This window comes from Sus scrofa, chromosome 1, assembly GCF_054392235.1.
Source record: "Sus scrofa isolate SSC_HxYL_T2T_F1_AM1 chromosome 1, Sscrofa_HxYL_maternal_Yorkshire_Landrace_v2.0, whole genome shotgun sequence".
Classification (NCBI taxonomy): Eukaryota; Metazoa; Chordata; class Mammalia; order Artiodactyla; family Suidae; genus Sus; species Sus scrofa.
Window position 1 is genome coordinate 1700077 of NC_139383.1, and position 20392 is coordinate 1720468.

At 49.1% G+C, this 20392-nt stretch overlaps 1 protein-coding gene across 11 annotated transcripts in view; it reads right to left on the reverse strand.

Moving 5' to 3' along the window:
• AFDN (afadin, adherens junction formation factor) overlaps positions 1-20392 on the reverse strand; it is a 129194-nt gene that overhangs the window by 107667 nt on the left and 1135 nt on the right. The window lies entirely within an intron of this gene.

Below are 20392 nucleotides of genomic sequence, written 5' to 3' on the forward strand. Positions count from 1 at the left end.
AATAAGAAAGTTTAAGGAAAACTTATGAACCCAATTACATTTCAAAAGTTTTAAAATCTATGTGACAAGACATTATAAAAAGGAAAAAACTATAAACAAAAAACATATTTGCAAAACATAATGTATGCAAGATTAGTACTCTGAATTTATTTCCTACAAACCAAGGAGAAAAAGCCAAATAGGCCAATGGGAAAGAAGTGGACAAAATACATAAACAGGTAATTCAAAGAAAAAATCGGAATGGCCGTAAACATAAGAAAGCCTGGTCACTCACGGAAATCAGCTTGCTATGAACAGCGGCTGTGTCCTACCTTTCGGCTTACAAACATTCCGAGACACGGAGGAGGTAGGAGATTCGGAAGCTGGCAATGCCATCTGGGACCTGAGCTGGGCACCACGTGCTCCTCGAGACCCGGGGCGGTTCTGAGCCGGCCGTCCACGCCGCGTACCTTCTCTCTGAGCCCTCGCCTCCAAGGGAACCCACGACACCCCACCGGCCCGACAGGGGCAGAGCAGTGCAACACAGAACGGACTCTGAGCCACCGGGTCCGCTCTGGCTCTGTGGGTTCCGCACGCGCGTGGGCCTCCCTCGGCGGAAAGAGACCCAGAAGAGGGTCGTGCCTGCGCTCTGGGGACTCAGGGGAGCAACAGGCCGCAGTGTGTGGGGGTGACCACGGCGGCGGCGCTCGTCAAGGCGGGGGTGGGGGGGAAGCCGGGCCGCCCGGGGGAGCCACCCCACAGCGAGGGCCCGGGCCGCAGCCGTGGAGCCCTGGGTCCGCGGGGAGCCTGTCCTCAGGCCAAAGGTGCTCACGGCTCCCAGGAGCCGTTCTCCAGACAAGGAAAGGCTGCGCCGGGAGAGAACCGTCCACACGGAAGAGCCCACAAACCACGCCGCAGGTCAGAACCGCCAGGCTGGGACACAGCGCAGTTCCCAGCCAGAGCAGGGCGCACTGGCCGCTCAAGTTTTAGATCTGCACTAAAACATGAACACTCTGTCATATGAAGCACCATCTATAATACGGAGGGTTTTTGTTTTGGGGTTTTTTTGTCTTTTTAGGGCCGCACCTGTGGCATATGGATGTTCCGGCCTAGACCACAGCCACAGCAAGATGTAATAAATAGTTTTTTTGTTGCGTCTTTTTTTAGTGGCCACATCCGAGGCACATGGGAGTTCCTGGGCCAGGAATCAAATCCAAGCCACAGCTGCAACCTACACCACAGCTGTGGCAACAGGAGATCCTTTAACCCACTGTGCAGGGTCAGGGATTGAACCCACACAGAAACAACGCTGGGTCCTTAACCTGATGTGCCACAGTGGGAACTCCTATAATAAATGTTTTAAAAAGAAATGAAAACTGTAATTTAGGAGCCAAAGACGCCTCAGAACCGACATTAAGCCTCCAGGATGACCGTCTTTCTTGGCAGCTACGTCATCACCATTGTCCTCCCCTCCTCCGATGCTTCTCTGACTCCAGGCACCGGGATAAGAGCAGCTCTGTTGTCACAGAACTTGTCATCTACCGGAGGAGCTACACAACGATGACAGACGCGACACAAGAAGGACTGAGTAAAGCAGAAGGAACAAGTACAAGACCCCAAGGTGAGGCCTGGCTGGCACGTCAGAGAAGGAGCGGGAGCGGTGAGCTAGAGCGGAACGCGACAGGAAGGCGTGCGGGCTGTGCAGGCCAGAGTGCTCTGGGTGACGCCAAAGCCACCCGAGGCCTGAGCAGAACAGGCTACTATTCAACCAAAGGTTTATGCGTGGATCTCTCCATGGGAGCCAGACGGCAAACGGGCAAAGGGAGACAATGGGAGAGGAAAAAAGAGGTTGCTAGAACAAGCCAGATGAGAGATGGGGGTGGCCTGGACTGGGCCAGTAGCCAGGAGAGATGCTGAGAAGTGGAGAGAACAGGAAAATACTCTGAAGGCAGAGCTGCCAGAATCTGCTGATGGGCTGATTAGATATGAGGTTTGGGCCAAAGAAAGCATGAAAGTGTCGGGGGGGCAGAAGCAAGGAGAACCTGACCAGCAGATGCCACGCAGACGGGCGGGCTGCAGGAGACACAGACATGGGGCACCGGGGAGATCAGAACTCAGTCTTGGGCATGCCGAGTTCAGAGCAAGGACCAAGCCTAGCCACGGAAACCCGGCCCTGTCAGCACTCAAGTCCCCCCCGCCCCCCGAGAGGGGAGGGCTGGGGGGGGGACAGACTTGCTGCGGGGTCAGCGTGGAGGAGGAAGTCTTCGGGCAAGCCCGAGGCGCCCCCCACTCAGCAAAGGAGAGCGGCCAGTCCCACAGGCCCAGGGCAAAGTGTTTCTAGGAGGATGTCACCAACCGCTGTGTCAGGATCAGAGGGTCAAGAAATGAGGTCTGGATCTGGCAGCTGGAAGGTCACTGGCAGCTTGAAGGCCACGGGCGCCTGAGACAAGAGTGGTTTTGGTGAAGTCAAGGGCTGGGCCCTTAGGGTAAGCAAAGTTCTAAAAGTTCACCTTCGCCTTTAAAATGAGACAATTTAAAGTGAGAGCAGAGAAAAGCTGTACTTGGCTGTTTTCCTCTTTCACGGGGACTGGACACACCAACCCAATAACCAAATCAGCGCAAGTACCACGTAGCTGCCGGCTGTCTTAACAATGCAGAACCAGCTGTCCAAGTAGGTACGTTAAACAGCATCCGGTGTAGCTACACTACCCTGGAGCTCTACTGCTGACTCCTATAATGAGTACTTCCCCTGAAAATGCCATTTACTGGGCACCCAGTACTCTCTCTACCTCTCTCCCAAATCGCACAGAAGATTCGCTAAGATAACATCAGAAAATAAAACTGCTTGTTAATTTTGATGCTAATCATCTCTCTGTCTTTTTTTTTTTTTTTGTATTTTGTCTTTTTAGGGCTGCATCCAAGGCATATATGGAGGTTCCCAGGCTAGGGGTCCAATTGGAGATGTAGCTCCTGGCCTACACCACAGACAGTAACGTGGGATCCAAGCCACGCCTGCGCACTACACCACAGCTCACAGCAACACGGGATCCTTAACCCACTGAGCAAGGCCAGGGATCGAACCTGCATCTTCATGGATGCTAATCAGATTCGTTTCCACTGAGCCATGATAGCAACTCCGATAACCATCCTTTTTTAACCTATTAATTTACTTCCTTTACTTCGATGTTTGTAGAAATAACATAAATTGAAGGAGAAACACATCATATCACTAAAATAAATCAAATGAATTAGAAGTCAGAAGAAGTGAAACAACCTTAACCATTTATAACTATCAATAAGACGAATTTCTCCGAAACGCATGGCTTAGTTCTGAATTTCTCAAGTTCATGTTCTGGTTTTTGGAAAAGGTTCTGTTTAAGTTCATTTATTTCAAAAAAACGAAAAATAGGAGTTCCCGTCGTGGCACAGTGGTTAACAAATCCAACAAGGAACCATGAGGTTGCGGGTTCGATCCCTGGCCTCACTCAGTGGGTTAACAAACCAGCGTTCCCGTGAGCTGTGGTGCAGGTTGCAGACGCGACTCGGATCCTGCGTTGCTTCGGCTCTGGTGTAAGCCGGCGACTACAGCTCCGATTCGACCCCTAGCCTGGGAACCTCCATATGCCGCGAAGAGTGGCCCAAGAAAATGGCAAAAAGACAAAAGAAAAAAAAAAAAAAAAAAGAAGAAGAAGAAAAGAAAAAGAATCCCTTTAGTTCACTTTGAGAATCTTCTCAATGCAGAAATAAATAAAATCATGAGAGTCAAATCAATTTAGCGCTTTTACAGTTATACTGAAAATGAGGGACTTAAAGCAAAATATCCAAACTAGTTCAACATTTAAAGATCAGAACCCAACCTAAGCCTCCTTCCAACACTCTCAAGTCTGGCGGTGGGGACGTGAACAGATTTGAGCCTGATTTAAGAACAGAGACTGTCCAAACTCTTACAAAACGCGGTAACTACTAAGTGTAACAGCAGGTTAAGGAAAGGGCTATAAGTTATCAGCAATAACACAAGCTAAGATAGTTCTAATTTTAAAAATAGGGCTGGAGTTCCTGTCGTGGCTCAGCAGTAACAAACTCATCTAATATCCATGAGGACGCAGGTTCCATCCCCAGCCTCACTCAGTGGGGTTAAGGATCAGGCATTGCCATGAGCTGTGGTGTAGGTCGCAGACATGATTCGGATCCAACTCAGATCCCACACTGTTGCGGCTGTGGTGTAGGCCGGCAGTTGCAGCTCTGATCCGACCCCTAGCCTGAGAACATCCATATGCAATGGGTATGGCCCTAAAAATAGGAAAAAATGAAATGAAACAAAATGAAATAAAAAAAAAAAAAAATAGGTGCTCCCTTGATCTTTTACTTTTGGGGTGGGGGGGGCACAGATTTGAGGAAGTTCCCAGGCAAGGGATGGAGCCACCAGGGCCAGGACAACGCTGGATACTTAACCTGCTGAGCCCCGCACACCTTATAGTTACTCTTAAAGTACTTAAAAATGAAGACGCAAATGAGCCAACAAAATATGTCCACTTATGGCTATAAAATTAGAAGAACAAAATGATTAAGTAGAAAAAATTTTAACAAAGGATAAAACAACGTTTTGTAAAGAGCATTTTCACAAACTGAAAGGCTTAAAGCAAATATCCCAACAGAAAAAAGGATACTTCACATAAAAAGGAAAAATAATGGCCAGGAAATTTATGAACAGTGCTCCACCTCGACAATGAACAAGGAAACGGCAACTCTGAAACCAATGACTTCTCAACTGTCAGAAAGAAAAAAGTCCAACACCCCACATCCAGGGTTAGGTAAAGGGTTACATGACAGTGGGGTATAAACTGGAACAGCCTTTTAAGAAAAGAACTTAGCAGTGTCTATCAAAACCCTCTGTGCAGACAGCCCTCCGATGCAAATTCTGCCTTTAGAACTCTGTTTTGCAGAAAAATCCACACGCTCTCCAGAAAGCCACGTCTGCCTGATGCCCGCGGGAACACGACTGAGACGCCGTGCGGGGATGACGCACTAAGACGACTCGCGGCAACAACCTCCCTTTTTGAGGCTAAAACTCAGACAGACACACTGATTTCTGAGGATACGGAATAAAATTGGGAAAGACTATTTTCTGAAAGTTCTTAAGAGAGAGGCTAGCTCTGGACAGCTGGATCGGGGAAGGGGAGCTTCAAATTTATAAGTAAAACATAAACTAAGTTTTAATCCACACAAATCGTAGTAAAACACAGGTTTCTCAGGTGTCTTTAGCTTCCCTGTGAGTAAAAATAAGTCAGTTACTACTCACCTAGAAAAGCTCACTTAAGTCTTCAGCAGCCGCTGTTCCGTGCAGGTTCAGTTAGTCAGATACTGAAATGCTAAGACCAAGGTCACCACAAAGGGCTCCCATGCGACCTCACAGCTCCAGGCGAGGAGCGGCATTCTCCTGCGGCGAGCCTGGGCTTCCTGGGACGCGTGCAGGTCGTGAACACCTGCACCGAGCTAGGCGTTTACCCATCCCCGGTCCCTCGGCCAGAGCACGCCGGCTCCTGCCTCTGCTTCCCAGCCAGCCCCGTCCTCCCAGCGGCAGGGAGCAGAGCCCAGGAACCGCTCGCGCAGCACACTGGCGGTCTGGAGCCCCTCAGGGGCAGGGTTTGGGAGCAATTACCCGACATCTGAGCACAGAAGGGACTGGAAGCAAAGCGGCAGCCGGAGACAAGGCGTAAGGCCAAGGCGGCTGCTGGTGGCCTCGTCCTACTGGATCCCAGAATTCGGTTCATTTTCCTTTTCTCTCCTGCACATTCGCTATTCCAGCCCTAAATCCCTCCCCTCCAAAACTGGCCACCAAGGCCAAACGTCTTTTTTGCTTTATTTTCCAGGCGTGTGTTTATAGACCACAGGAGAGGACTAAACGGCCGCGTGTGTGAAAACAGTAACAGGAACAGCTGACGAGAAGCAAGGTGAGGACTAAAAACCCGCAAGAACCAGCACTTCCCGGGGAAGGCTCACCAAATGACTGGCAGCCTAAGAGGGCACAGGCCAACCAGCCCCCAGGTGACCTGGTCAAGAAAACACACAGTCCAGACTCAATGATGACAGCGGTAGCACAACCTATGAAACCAAACCCCATGTGAACTGCTCGTGCTGAAGGAGAAGAGGAAAGAAGACAGCATAGCAGATCCCAGGTTCTCCATGAGCCCCTCCTACAGAGCGAGAGCACCCCGCGACTCAGCAGCTCCAGGAAGACCGCCAGGGTCTAAAAGAGCACGTGCAGCTTGCCGTCAGCGACGCCTAAACAAACACACCAGGTCGGCTGCAGTCAACAGCCATCTGCCTCCCCGACCTCGGGACGGCAGGTCTCTCCAAGTGAAACAAAAAACAGGAGAGGAGAGAGTCCACCATTAAAATACTTGCAATGCCAGGCGTCAAGCAAGGGAGAGAGGAAAGGACAGAGACGCACTCGGACACTGCGGAGAAAACGTGGGAGGCGAGCAAGTCTCCCGCAGGGACGCCACGGCCCCGGCAGTCCCCGCCGCCTGGAGAAGAGCACGCCAGCGGGGCAGGACGGGGAGCAGGCCGTGGGCTGAGGTGAGCAGAAGGTGGCAGGCCAGGGACTGGAAGGTCAGCAGGCCAGGGACAGGAAAGCCTCCCCGGCCTGGACGCCCCTCTCCTCCCGCGGGCCTGGCCTGCTCCCCGTCCCCAGCCCCGGGCAGGACTGGCCGGTGGCCTCGAGCTCTCCACCCTGGTCCTGGTCCGCCCTGGCCGCCTCCCCCTTCCTGCTGCAGTCAACCTCCCCTGACCTCCCCTCCTCTCCACTGTCTGTGCAGGAAACTTCTACCCGGAACTTCGCAAGCACCTAAATTCAAGACACCTCAAAGACAGCTTTTTATTTCCCAGCTCAAAGCTAATCTACCACTGGCATTTTTTAAAAATTCTAGTGGCCGCTCCCACCGCCTACCCAGCAGCCAGTACAAACCGGGGTTACCCTCCGACCATCTCCTCCGCCCTCTCCAAGTCCAGACAAGACCTCGGGTCGCCTCCCCTCCTCCACATGAACCACCTTAGCTGGTCTGGGCCTCACGGTGACAACAGCCACAAAACCTGCAAGTCTCCTGCCTCCCCGCCGGCTCTGCCCGCCGCCAGGGAGGACACGTGCAGCCGCAGAGCTCCCGGGTGCTGTCACTGCGACACTGCGACAGTCTTGCGACAGTCTTACGACGAGGGCCCGACGAGGCCCTTAAGACACCGGCCAGGTTAGCCCTCCGGTTCCACAGCCCGCAACCGGCTGCTTGGCCCTGGAGACCCGCTGCACGCACAGACACACAGACACACGGAGTCTCCAGCACGAGGCGCCCTCGAAGCTGCGGGAACAAATGCCCGCACACACCTGGTGCCAACAACGTCTCTCCAGCGCTGGGGCTGGGGGACTCGGGCCCCAAGAGGGAAGAACCACCCCAGTGGCACCGCCTAAGCCCGGGAGGGGCGAGAGCAGGCCCAAAGGCGCAGGTCTGGGACCCAGAGCCGCGGACCCGCGCGCCCACGTCACCACCCAAAGCCAGCCACGCCGTCCAGCCTGCTGCCCCGAGGCCAGGCCCGGCCACGCTCAAGGGACAGCAGAGAGCGGGCAGACGCGGCGCAGAGCCCACCAACCGAGCGCGTGGAGCTAGGCTTGCCCTCTCCTCCGCACACTCCCCCCTTCCTCCAAGGAGCCCAGCCCGACTGGGCCGAGCGGCCCCAGGAGAGGGGCACCGCCGCCCGCCCGGCGGCCCTGAACACGCCACACCTGCTGGTCTGCGCGCCTGGTCTCTGACCAGACGGCCGCTGCCGACGGCTGGGCCTCCTGCTCGCCGCTGCACGACAGCGGTCAGACAAACACGTGTTTGCCAAACCAAACTGCTTTTTACCAGGCACGGCCTCCCTTCCTCCCCGTGAAACTCCTCGCCACCTCAACCGTCTACAAAGACGTCCCGCCCTCGCCACCCGCGGGGCAGGAACAGGCTGCCTCTGTCCCACCCTGTCCCCCCTCGAGGCCGGAGCTCCTGGAGAAAGACCCCCGTGTCCACGAAGCTTTGCGTGCTCAGCACGTGGACAGTGGCCGGCACGGAGCAGGTGACCAATGAGTCACCTCAGACACGGAGACAGAGGGGACACATGTACTGAGCGGGAGGGCCAGGGTCCAACCTCGGACCCCAGGGCAGCCTCTGCGCGGCTGCCACTTCCATCCTCTCCGCGGGCACAAAGGGTCTTATGCACGTCTTGCTCGCCTTCCCTCCAGGAGACAGCAGCCCGTTTGAGCCTCTCGCTTGTGCAGGCCCAGTCCCTATGAACAAAGCCCAAAACATAGCAGGCACTCAATAAATATTAGTCTGAATGAATGACTACTGCATTAGCCTATGACCAACCCAAGAGAAATGTTTAAATGCCACAGTTTAACAGGCTAAGCCACTAACAGAGAAACAAAACAAATAAGCAACAGAAGCAATTTCTCTCAACACTCAGGCCCAGAAGTGATAACCACTTCCACAGGTTTTGCTCAGAAGATGACAGACGCAAAGAATCACTGTCGCGGTACCGAATGTAAAATCGGTAACGTTTCTCAAGAATCGAGCTGCGGACATCAATCATGCATTTGTAATCACACACTAAAGACAAAAGGTCTAAAGACGCCACTGCACGAGTAAAATGGAAACACTCCTAAAGCACTGGAAACTCGTTTAGAAGCTGTGCAAACCACAAGCAGGCAGTAGTTGGTGGCGTAAGTGCCGCTTGGCCAAAAAAAATAACTTTATTTAAAGTTAAATTATATTTCGTGCTAGAATACGAGCCACAAGAACCTACAGGCAAATGCGACATCAAATGCTACAAATAAGGACAATGCGATGGGTGACAACGGGACAGGCCTCTCATCATCCTGTGACACTAGTTTAGTGCTACACCGAGTACACTTCGTCTGCTGTCATCACAAAGTCAGGTACGCTGACATGTGGTTCCCATGACCGCATACTCAGTCCGTGATGCACAAAGGAAAGCACGCTTAGCCTTCCACTGAGCAACGTCCTCCAGGCTTTACTGTTTCTTTCCAGAGAGAAAACACAGGCTTGGGAGCAGACAAGCCTGTATGATCTCAGAAGGCCCACTACACTGCTCCCTTTTCAAAACGGCAGTTTCGTCTGAAATTCTCCCTTCCAGTTTGGGAATGGCAAATATTTACTCAATAGATGTTAGAATTACTAGTAACAACCAAGGAATTGGTTCTAGAAAACTGGTGAAACTCCAATGTCAGCTGGGGGGAAAAATTGCTAGTTAATTTGTAAATAGCCACTTTGCAAAATTAAATCAACTGAGCACTGGCAGTGAGGAGACCAAATTTAAGCAGAGACCAGGAACGGGCCCGGCCCCCAGCCCCAGCTCCATCCCAGCGCATCAGGAGAAAAAGGGGCCAGGTGAAAGGGTGTGGCCAGATCGATCCCACATGCCACCACCAGACTCAAAGCCACAGCCCTGCTGGCAGAAGAGGGTCTGAACACAGCAGTGCCACGACCCTGAGGTCTTGCCCACCCTTCCTTCCTTCAGGTGCAGGAAAGCTCCAGGGAAGCTACCCAAATCCCCACCATCGCCCTTCACACTCAAATTTCCATTTACTCTACAAGACACACGGTACCTGACAGCTGTATAGAGTTAGAAAACAAAATCGACACGCATATGCCTACCAACCACATGCCTACCAACCACACGCCTACCAACCACACGCCTACCAACCACGGGCCTACCAACCACGGGCCTACCACCACGGGCCTACCAACCACATGCCTACCAACCACACGCCTACCAACCACGGGCCTACCAACCACGGGCCTATCAACCACAAAAACTACCAACCATGGACCTACCAACCACGGACCTACTCAACCACATGCCTACCAACCACAAAAAACTACCAACCACAAAAAACTACCAACCACATGCCTACCAACCACAAAAACTACCAATCACGGACCTACTCAACCACGGACCTACCAACCACATGCCTACCAACCACGGACCTACCAACCACGGACCTACTCAACCACATGCCTACCAACCACGGACCTACCAACCACAAAAACTGCCAACCACAGACCTACCAACCACAAAAACTACCAACCACGGACCTACTCAACCACATGCCTACCAACCACAAAAACTACCAACCACATGCCTACCAACCATGGACCTACCAACCACAAAAACTGCCAACCACAGACCTACCAACCACAGACCTACCAACCACAAAAACTACCAACCACGGACCTACTCAACCACATGCCTACCAACCACAAAAACTACCAACCACATGCCTACCAACCATGGACCTACCAACCACAAAAACTGCCAACCACAGACCTACCAACCACAGGCCTACCAACCACAAAAACTACCAAACACAGACACAGGCCTACCAACCACAGAATCACCTGTCTCAAAGATAAGAGACAGACAGGGTTCTAAAAAGTCAAATATATATACACACTCACATATACAAAAACATACGTACATATGCACATAAGGTTTCATTATATCATGCCTGCGGGTCTTCCTTAAAAAGCTCCAAATTGTTCTATTTATAAGTTACTTTCCTACAAAACTTCCAAACACAGCTTTCATTGCAGTGATCTTAATCTTCAAACCCTCACGGTGGTTAAGAGAAGGTTCTAGAGCCATACTACCTGGGTTCAGACCTCTGCTCCCCAGCTTACTAGCTGTAAACCCTTGAGCAAGTCACTCAACCTTGCGGTGTTTGGTTTCCTCACCCACAATGAGACGAGCACAAGCATCCACCTCACAGGACTGCAGGAAGGACCAGGGGAGGGGACGCGTGCAAAGCGCTGGCACGAACATCAGGCCTAAGACACCACGCCGTCACGAAGCGTTGAGAATTACAATTACTGTCAGATAAACCCACGTAGCTTTTAAAAACTGGATTCCAGACAGACAGATGGCTGAGTGAGACAATAATCTTAATAACGCGATTACTAACATAATATGATCCACTGGTTAAAATGCAAATAACTAATAACCAAACACAACTAAATATATACGTACGCCTCAAGCATTTCCAAATATTCTAAAATAAGCATATTATTTTTTCTTCTTTTCTAATGACCACACTCACAGCATATGAAAGTTCCGGCACCAGGGACTGAACATGAGCCTCAGCTACGGCAATACCAGGTCCTTAACCCCCTGTGCTGGGCTGGGCATCCAACCCGTGCTTCTGCAGCCGCCCAAGCCACTGCAGTCGGCCAGCAGGAACTCCAGCGTGTTGTTCTCTTAACTGAAAAAAACAAAGACATCATGCAGAACCTCACCGCAGTGAGGTCAGATCCACTAACTCCTGCAGGCCTAAGACTTCAAGAACATACCTCGAAAATAAGGCCGTAAAGTAACATCATGTGTGTGTTTAATGCTGTTGAGATGTACCGGTCTTCACTGCACTGTCCTCGACATTCCCAAAGGAACGATGTCACGAAGGCAGTAGAAAATCATTTAAAAAACCCTGCAAGTTTGGGCATAAAACACATTAACTGTACTAAGAACGCAACAAGGCCACTTTTGCTAAACTCGAATTAAAAACACTGTCCATGGCGCTCCGGGCAGGCTCCACCTCTGAAAAGGCAGAGGCTCAGCTGATGCACACAGGAATTCTTTTTTTTTTTTTTTTTTTTTTTTTGTCTTTTTGCTATTTCTTTGGGCCGCTCCCGCGGCATATGGAGGTTCCCAGGCTAGGGGTCGAATCGGAGCTATAGCCGCTGGCCTACGCCAGAGCCACAGCAACGCGGGATCCGAGCCGTGTCTGCAACCTACACCACAGCTCACAGCAACGCTGGATCCTTAACCCACTGAGCGAGGCCAGGGATTGAACCTGCAACCTCATGGTTCCTAGTCAGATTTGTTTCCACTGTGCCACGACGGGAACTCCCGCACACAGGAATTCTTGACAACTTCACTGTCTTCAGCAGTTTAGCTTTCTTACCTGCATTTTTTAAATTACTCTGGTAAATTAAAACGAGATGTCTGTTAACACACATGTCTCACTAAGAGGTTATAAACAGTGTATCTCCAGAATAATTTAGTAACATTATCCAGAAAAAGGGACTCGTCCCCAAGACTTCAAAGTGAACCTACGTCTATACCCGCAAACGAACACAACACGCCTGGTGCAAAAGAAGCTCCCACTGAGCAGACAAATCAGCCTTAAACACTGCTGACCTTAAACATCAGTTCGATATTCTAATATTTTCTTTAACCACATGCACTTTTAGGAGTAATACACCCATGCACTGTCGAGGACTCTTAAGGCCCCACCCGGTACGTGGCCACTTTCAGAATACAAACGTCTGCGCTCCAGGTCTCGCTCTCGGGAGATGTGTTAGTGCTGAGGGCAAGCAAACCCCAAAGAGCAGCAGACAACACCCTCACACAGTCAGGGGCTGGCACAATCTAGAGCCACGCCGGAGGACAGACAAGCGCCAGAAGACGTGAGCCCGTATCAGACAACACACCGGCCTCCCCGGCTGCCTGCAATACCAGACGCCACTGCTGTGAGCCAGAAACTGGCCCAGGAGGAAGCGGCCTAGGTCACAGCCCGAGTGACTCAGCTGCGTCTTCGGCTAGGCTGTGGTCAGCACCCTCTAACAACAAAGAGGTAAGATGCTGACATCTTACTACTGGTGACTAAAAATTAAAATATAGGTATTTACAAATAAAAATGAGCAAATACATACTATGTACAGTATATGCTGAAATCTACCTTTCTATAACATCTTAAATGTTGCATAGCTGTTCATTTTACAGCCCTAGTTGGAAAACACCATGAATGCAGACTTTAATACCGACCTTAGACTATATCCTCAATCAGCTCAAACCAAAACTCTTAAAACCAATCACTAAACACTCTAGGGCAGCAGCTCACAAACTGCAATTCAGGAATCCCTGGAGTCCCCTCAGACCCTTTCAGGGCAACTGCTAGGTAGAACCCTTTTCACACTAATACTCAGGCATACCAGCCTCTTCCTAGTGTCACCAGTTACCCTGGCAGGTGAGAAGGAACGATGGAGAAACCCGATGGCACGTGGCCCCAAACCACAGCAGCGGCACTCAACTGTACAAACAGTCAGTGCGCTTTTCACTGCTCTGCAGTCACAGTCAAAAAGGGGGGAGGCGGTCTCACTGGATGTCTTTGATGGGGAGCTCCTTGGTGGTCCAGGGGTTAGGATTTGGTGCTTTCACTGCTTCCGCCCAGGTTCGATCCCTGGTCTAGGAACTGAGATCCCACCTCAAGCTGCTGCATGCCAAGGCCAAAAGGGGGGGGGGGGGGGTAGAGAAAAAAACAAAGATTGTATTAAACTTGGACTCTTAACAATGTCTGTTCAATATTCTACTTGCCAAAGTCTAATTCTACTTAGGGAGTTCCCACTGTGGTGCAGTGGGTTAAGAACCTGACTGCAGCAGCTTGGGTGGCTGCTGACACATGGTTGGATCCCTAGCCCAGCGCAGTGGGTTAAGGACCCAGCATTGCCACAGCTGTGGCGTAGGTTTCCGCTGCAGCTCAGATTTGATCCCTGGTCTGGGAACGTCCATGCCTCAGGTGTGGCCAAATAATAAAATTTAATTTAAATAAGAAAAATTTTTAAAAAGAGCTCCTACTTGGGCCACCTGTCAAAGCTGGACGGCTCTCAGGAGAGGCGCTGGTGCAGCTGTGTCACCGTGAGCTCAAGAGGCCGCCACGTCTACCTGGAGGGCGGCTGACACGCTGGCCACTCAGGTCTGGACCCCTGGCAGGCCGTCCCTGAGAAACGACGAGGAGAGCCGGGACCTCCAAGCGCCGCCTACGGCAGGGCTGCCAGGAAGCAAAGCTGAGCCCTGACGGCAGCACCATCCCGGAAAACGCGACGTCACTGCTGACTGAGTGTGACAGCTTCCCGCCACGACGACGACGTTTCTCGTCGGGGACATGAACAAGGGTGGTGCTTCTGCGTTGTTTAAAGACATGATCGACACTCGGAACTTCCGCGCAACTCAGTGAAGCCCTGCTCTCCAGACGGTCCGTGCCGCCCTGGGTACACGACCCACTCCAAGCGCAGGGCAGCCAAACGGGTCTCAGCCCCGGGGTGTGAAAACCACTCAACAGCATCTTCCAAGGGAGAGCTGGGGCCAGAAATGAACCTAAGGGACTCCAGCTCAAACTGGAAACCTTCACAGAACTGGTTCTTACTTTTATCACCAATGCCTCTTAAAAATAATCACCCCAGGTATCTGCCAACACAAAAACTCACTGAAGTGAAAAATAGGCGATATAACACGACCTGAGAACACACTGAGGAGCTCAGGCAAAATCACGGTGTATCGTAAATGTGCGTAAAATCATGGTAGATTTTATTTATTTATTTTTATCTTTTTTTAGGGCTGCACCCACGGCATATGGAAGTTTCCAGGCTAGGGGTCGACTCACTGCAGTTGCGCCGGCCTACGCCACAGCCACAGCAACGTGGGATCCGAGCCGCATCTGTGACCTATGTCACAGCTCATGGCAATGCCGGATACTTAACCCACGGAGCGGGGCCAGGGATCGAACCCTTGTCCTCAAGGATACTAGTCGGGTTCGTTACGGCTGAGCTACGACGGGAACTCCCAAATCATGGTAGATTTTAGAAGCACTTTTCTAGAAGTCTGGAGCAGTCAGAAATTTATTCAGATGAGTATCAATAGCCACCTAAAATAATGTATCTGAGAGACACCTTCCCAATGTAGAGGAAGTGACGCGTTTTAAGAATACAGTGGTTTTAAACATTTGACCGTGTCCAACGTGACCGCTGCGCCCACTGCATCTTCTCGACTGAACACATGGAACTAGATCCCATGCAAGGCCAAGAGGGGGTCAAAACGGCCACCCCAAGTCTCAGTACCGAAAGCTGACAACAGCAGCACAAAGGGAAAGGACAAGGTAGAAACTGTGCTGGTTCTCCTGTAAAATCAGAAGATAAAAAGAGTAACAGGAAGGTCATTGCTCAAAGTACCACTATTAGCGAAAAGGCGTCAAGAGAAAATACATTCTTTAAAGGAACAAATGGTTTAAATTTGCAAAGAACAAACGTCTTATTTTCCTTTAACAGAACATATGTGAAATTAAGCAACAAGGACCTATAAGCTGTGATTCTGGGTAAAAAAAAAAAAAAAACCAACTAGACTGCTGTTAACTAGCAAACTAGTCAAACAACAGTAATGAATGAGCATTTTTTTCACGGATCTTTGATTTTCAGGGTCAGACTCTGCTCCGCCACAAAAAACAAGGACACTCTCCGGTGGAGTTTTAGGAAGCAAGGCAAGACCTCTCATTCGGAAAGACCTGTCCCCGTGCGGCTGTCCCACCACAGACGGCGGCAGAGCCAGACAACAGCGACACGTCCTCTTCCGTCCAGGTGGCTTCCGTCCAACCCAGGAGGAAGATGCCTTTAAAAGCATCAAGAAAATGGCTGACACCTTGTGACAACGGCCCTGTCCAGCCCGTCAGGTTGGGGAAGTTCGGGGCTTCAGAAATGGAAAAAGCAACGTGAGCACGGTGGCCTGCGCACACACCCAGAGGCCCCCCGGCGCACACCCGAGTCCCGTTCAGGCCTGACGACGGACCCCACGTGGTGACGCCAACCAGGAGGCAGCGAGGACACTCAGAAGGCAGAGCCTGCTGTGTGCATTCAGCCTAAAAACAGGACAATGCAAACGAGAGCCACTGAAGGTCATGTCTTTTTTTTTTTTTTTTTTTAGGGCCACACCCACAGCATATGGAAGCTCCCAGACGAGGAGTCGAATCAGAGCTACAGCTGCCGGCCTTCACCACAGCCACAGCAATGCCAGATCCGAGCTGCGTCTGTCACCTGCACCACAGCTCATGGCAACCCAGGATCCTTAACCCACTGAGCAAGGCCAGGGATCGAACCTGCATCCTCACGGATACAAGTCAGATTGGTTTTCTGCTGAGCCACGATGGGAACTCCCATGTCTTATTTTCTGTAAGCCACACAACTTAATTTTCCTTAACATTAAATCTTTTGAGTAAAAACTGAGAAACGTGGCTGTATCCCAGCTCTGGTCAACCACTCAATCTCAGGTCCTCCACGCAACGTCATTCATGACTCACGATATACAACTGCAAGCATGAAACTCGTACTATCCTTACCTTTTGGAACCAGCTTACCGGGGCAACACTCGGCTGGCTTTCACACGGGAACCACTGCCACGTGTGCTCACTTCACCCTCGTGAAGCCCCTCGCTGTCTCAATTACACGGCGGCACGGCTGCGGCCCATCGCGCGCCAAGACGGTGAGCGGGGTTTCCTATTCTTCCGACTGCCAGGACAAAACCTCGCCCAGATGACCCGGGACGGACAAGCCAATTCCCACGCGCCCCCCAGCTCAGCCTGCTCTATCCAGACCCCATCTGTGACTGCAGCTGTGGAGGAAACCCTTCTGCTGTCGCACGAAGATGCCCACCGCTGACAGGCCCGCACCTACTGTCAACCCCACCGACTGGAAGCCACCAGTGAATGGGCAGGCCTGCCAGCCTGTCGGTATCCACCAACACACCAGGACAGGTCCAGACCTGGGAAAGGGGTCTGCGGGATTTGCCACACTGCCCAGTAGCTACTTACAAATGCAAATGTGTTTGATCACTGCCCTAGGCGTCTTCAAGGCAGCTATGTCCTAAATACAAACAGCCAGGAAACGAACGGCAGAACTCTGGACAAAAATCAACAGACGCTACCGCCCCTGAAAATAGTTTTCGATTAAGAGAGGTCAGTTTCGTTTTATGCGCCATAAATATTACTCACACATCCATGTTATGCAGACTAAAAGACAGCAGGCTCGTATCAAAACAACTGCCGTATGATGTAGTAGCACTTGGACATCACAGCCAAGTTCACGTCTCACAGAACTGTTTATAAACAAATTCACCTGCGCCACCAGAATAATAACCAGCCGCTTTACACAATTTACCTGTTCAATTAAGTCCTTAAAGACACATCCCTAAACCCTTTTCTCTTAGGCACCCCACCAGTGTGGTACCTAATCATGATCCTTTGTGAATCAGATTTTTCTCAAGAACATGAAAGAACCACTCCTTCCACTTACTGGTCAAAGTAAGAGAGCCCTGGAAAGGCCTGGCGCTGCGCCACTGGCGCCCAGTAAGCCCACGCGGAGCAGAGCAGACAGGAGAGCCAGCTGAAGCTCGCGCAGAGGCGGTTCCATCTGAAGGTAGCAGCGCAGGACAGGGCCTTTGCTTCACACTCCCAAGCACACACCCACACAGAGAGAAACCTTCGCCACGGCGCCCAGGAAAAGAAAACCCATTTTTTTTCAAGGCTATAAGAAACAGAAACACCTATAAATACTAAAAACACGTCACTGGCAATCGCCTATCTCATCACACAAGTCACCAGCAAAAAGATCTTCTAAAGCGCGATCATACAGCTGCTGCTTTCAAAAGAGTTTCAGACAGTTAGGCTGCCGGCTAAGGCCCAGTTACAACCTAAGCAGCAGCCACACACAGACTTGGCTCTAAGCCGTGCAATGACGCCCGCCTCACCCAGGACGTCCTACTCCACCTCTGCCGACAAGCCACCAGTTATTTTTCACGCACACCTCTGGGTAACATGAGTCACCGCTTCATTCCTCAAGATTAAGCGCGGTAGTAAAATACAGCATTTTACCGCTAATAAAGAATATATGGGTGTCCACACAGATTTTTTCCCATCAATGCAAAAGAAGAAGGCAATGAATTCAACAAGAAATAAACAAAACAAATGACTTTAAGAAATGTCTCATAAAGTGACTTAGTCAACTACCTAGCAAGGTTTTTGCATTCAGGTGTAAACTTGATGCAAAAGAATAAGACATGAAAACATAAGTCTTTAATAGCCTAGTAGATAATTCCACTGAGTTTTTAAAAAGCATGGAGCCCGTTTTGCCAGGAATAAAACTGTACCCCAAGAAAGCCACGCTCAGTTATCCTTTGCACAAAATATTTATTGAGCATGCACCCCATGATAGACATAAAACGATAAAACTCGAGGCTCTCGCCTTCACGTGATCAGGGTGGGAGAGACAAACCAATGACCACAAGTGGAGGAAGTTAAACAACAGAAGACCAGAAAACAACAAGAGACCTGGGGGTGACCAGACACGCTCTTTTCAGAGGAGGCAACGAGATTAACGACAAGCATTCTGCCATAATAAAGAATTAGAAATCCCTAAAAGAAATAAAGAGTTAAAAAAAAAAAAAAAAAAAAAGGACAGGCAGGACTAAAATGCTCTTGGATGCATGTCGTATATTATAGGCTATAGTTTTCCACAGTTGTCAAGATATTAATTCAGCTTAACATCAATCTCCTGGTGACAAAATATCAACTTTAAGAATATCAACTCTCGTTTTCAATTCCAAGGGATCTAGGATCCAAAATGAGGAAGGGGCTGAAAAACATACAATGATAAAACAGAACTTCCTGGGCTGACAAACACACAAGGATAAAATAGAACTTCCTCTTACTTTGGAAGCCCTGTCTTTTCTACACACAAAGGTGAATACGAAGCAAACGTGACCAAGGGGATTTTAAACCATATTCTAATTTTCACTAAAAGTGGATGTAACCCAAAAAGCCAAGTTTATTATCTCCCTAAGCACAGAAACCACAGATCAGTGGTTATCAAGGCTGCCTGAAACCACCAACCACAAATGACTGATATGAGTTGATAATAGATACTGATCACTGTACCCCCCAAAAAAGCAATCAAAAGAAAACCACCCACAGCTATACTTATGTACATACATAAAAAAGATTATCCAAATATATAATGCTTAAATTGTATTCTTACAAACTGAATTCTGCAGTAAATGTGTTCAACATTTATCAAATATAATAAAGGCCAGTATAACACTTAAATCCCTTTAAAAAACTAAGGAAAATGATTTGTGACAAATAGAGTAAAAACTCATTTTTTCAAACATTAAAAAATTTCAGACAAAAAAGTGTAGCTAGAAATTGAAACCGCTGGCCTTGATATATTGGTTTAGAGAATTAACTTGAGTTTAAACCCACATCACAATTAAAGATACGTGCTAAAAGTAAAGCTTAAATTTCCCAGAGCACAACAAACTTAACAGCACGCAAAGGTTCTCCAGAAAACAAAAAGCAAAGTGTGAACTAGGTACTGGACAACGTAACGGCTAAGACAAATAACACGGACGTTTGAGAAAAACAACTTGTTTCATTACGAAAGGCTTTCTGACACAACCCTGGAGAATCATTTCTAAAAATATTATATATGTATTTTACGAGTGGGAGGGAGAAATTATTTCATATTATACTAAATGAAATAGTCATTTTCAAAAAATGTCCTTCAACCCCTGCTTTGCTTCAACACGTATGGACAGCAACTTTTCACCCATGGAATAACTAGGTGAATAACAGTCCAGTTTTATTTCAATAATTACTCATGTATCTAAGAAAATAGAGGTTTCAATCGAGTGTTTAAAAATAGAATTTAATGAAATCCATGAACTCTAAGCCATTTCTGATTCAGGATTTTTAAATGCCAACTGAACTTAAAATCCCAAAATGTAAACTGAATTAGCTATTACTAAACTGAAAAATAAATTTCTTTTATCAACCAGACTTGGGGAATCTCTGAAAAAACAATTACAAATAGTTCCATTCAAACAAAAAAAAAAAACACAAAACAACTAAGTACCAAAATAACATTTTACATCTGAATTTTTTAAACCAGAGATACGAAAAATGAACTCATTATTCTGAAAAGACAACATAATCCTGAAGGCTAAATTACTGCATGTCACCTTTCAAAAGACACGCTAATAAGCCTATGAATGAACACTTAACGACTTATTATTAATGTGCTTACCAGCATCTAACTCATAAAATCATCAGAGATGATGAGTGGTGAATCAGGAGTAACTTATGATCAGTGTTCAAACTGGCAACCTGAACCTAGCACTTTGCATTAGCATTCCACCGAGGATTAAGATGAATGGCTTTGCCCAGGAAGGCAGGAGAAATGGAATCTTTGCCACTACAGGCAAAATTTTACTTTACATCCAGAAAGTAAAAGTCAACCTTATTCAAAACACAAACTGGGGTTTAATCAGAAAAGGGACTAAATTTCATGAGACAGCTCAAATGTGCAAACAGGACTGGTGTCCAAAAGCTGACATTTTAGTAAATATACTGAGTTACCCATGAGAACAAGTCAGAAATAGGCGCTATCAAAATGATTCCCCAAGAGAACATAAATCCTGTGTAAGGTGTATGTCGTGCAGGCACCACCTCCACCTGAGAGCGAAGCAAGCCCCGCACGTTCACTAGGACCGGCCT